This window comes from Sinocyclocheilus grahami, unplaced genomic scaffold, assembly GCF_001515645.1.
Source record: "Sinocyclocheilus grahami isolate Dianchi unplaced genomic scaffold, SAMN03320097.WGS_v1.1 scaffold641.1, whole genome shotgun sequence".
NCBI classification, from domain to species: Eukaryota; Metazoa; Chordata; class Actinopteri; order Cypriniformes; family Cyprinidae; genus Sinocyclocheilus; species Sinocyclocheilus grahami.
In genome coordinates this window covers 1,132,731-1,134,479 of record NW_015505820.1, presented here as the reverse complement: position 1 = coordinate 1,134,479, position 1,749 = coordinate 1,132,731, and the positions used below count along the sequence as shown (strand labels likewise).

The 1,749-nt window shown below is 40.3% G+C and overlaps 1 protein-coding gene across 3 annotated transcripts in view; it reads left to right on the top strand.

Moving 5' to 3' along the window:
* The first annotated feature begins 250 nt into the window (after positions 1-250).
* The window catches only part of LOC107558341 (disks large-associated protein 1-like), a 155,917-nt gene continuing 154,418 nt past the window's right edge, over positions 251-1,749 (top strand). For all 3 annotated transcript variants that reach the window (XM_016241997.1, XM_016241995.1, XM_016241998.1), the window contains exon 1: positions 251-517. The gene's annotated coding sequence lies outside the window, so the exon portion shown is untranslated. The remainder of the gene's footprint in view (positions 518-1,749) is intronic.

The window sequence follows — 1,749 nt, the reverse complement described above, 5'->3', positions numbered from 1 at the left end:
TATCTGTATACATCTATCCAATACAGGGATAAGCAACTCTGATCCTGGAAGGCCGCTGTTCTGCAGCAGAGCTCCATCCCTAATCAATAAACACACCTGAAAAATCTACCCCCAAATCTCCAGGATTGCCTGAAAATTGCAGGCAGGTGAGTTAGGGATGGAACTAAACTCTGTAGTGACATATAGGTATCTATATGTGATTGCTATCTGAAGCTCCGCTGTGGTTTGAAGCAGTAATCCACTCCGCAGTTTATAGCCGTCCGGCTCTTTTCTCAACGCAGCTGATGCTGCAGCAGCACTGTGTGTGCAGACGGTGAAGCGCGCACGGTAGTGAGAGGACTCGGCAGTAGGGGGACCTATCCACCTCAACCCGGGTTTTAATTCCGTTCACACTGCGAGACCCCGTCAAGAGTCCACCGCTGAGATCCACGCAACCTGCACTGTTACGGATTTAATGTTTTTAACAGGCTGTTTTTCCCGAAAGTACTGTGTTTATCTGCGCCTTGCAACTCTCGAGGTAAGGAGCGTGCACATAATTGACAGCTTAGTTTCATTCTTCATTTCTAGTTGGAAGCTATGTGAGCTTTGCTCGTCTCGCGCGCTGGTTTGGACGCAGGCTACTGCAAGGATGATTTCCAGTACGTAGATTAAAGCATATGTCAGTGGTGTCACTATATGTTATTGTCTCATCTCTCACTGTTTTATCTGGTGGGAAGCAGTTTAATTCTCAACATGTCACTGCAATCGATCCTACGTACGGCTGCGGGGAATTTGGACCGGACTCAAGTGACCATAAGGAGCGTCAGTGAACTGTTGATTGTGAGACTGTTTCAGTCTCATCGCTGAATTTTAGACGTAGAACGAGAGAACCTTATTGCCTATTATATTACAAAGATTGACTTTAAAGTGTTTTATATGTCTACGCTTTTGGAGATTGAAGATAGGGACGTGGAAAGGAAGAAGTTATTACGCACGCATTAAATGCGAGTGCACAGGCAAAACACGTCATAATAAATAAATCGTTCTGTTTCTACAACATTAACTGTATCAGACTAGGGCAATTATGACGTAATGTATTGTTGCGTTCTAGTGCGTAACACTGGCAGCCCCGCGGAGAGGTTCGCGTAAAGAACATGGAACTGCTTGTGTTCTGTAACTCTTTCATTTTGTATTGACGCATTATAGAATAACTCTCACTGTAAAACAACGTTTGTAACTAATTGAAAATTAATAGATCAAAATACTATGGTAAAAACCTGTTTACATTAGCCTACTATATATGTATATATATATATAAGACAATGTATTACATTTTTTATAAGGTATGAATGACCTTATAAGCTAAGGGAACATTTTTATTCAACAAGTCAATGTATTAGCGAGACAACATGCATACTTTTTATGACAAAATATTTAGTTTTATTATCATGGTTCGGACTTTCCATGCATTCGACGTTTTGATGTTTCCGGCAATGATATTTTTAATGTCTTAACCCTAAACATAACCCTCACTCAGTCCATTTAGCATTTTTATTAAGACATTTAGGCTACGTTCACACTGTCAGGTTTTTGAAAAGTGCATAAATATTTCATTTGTTCTTTATTTGAAACGCACTCCATGAATGGCCACCTGCACGCTGTCTTGCGTAAATTACTTTTTTTATGAAAGAAAATATAAAAATACAGGACTGACAACCGTATTCTGCTGATGTGTGAACGTGGCCTTAGTCTAAGTTTGTATTTGTATTT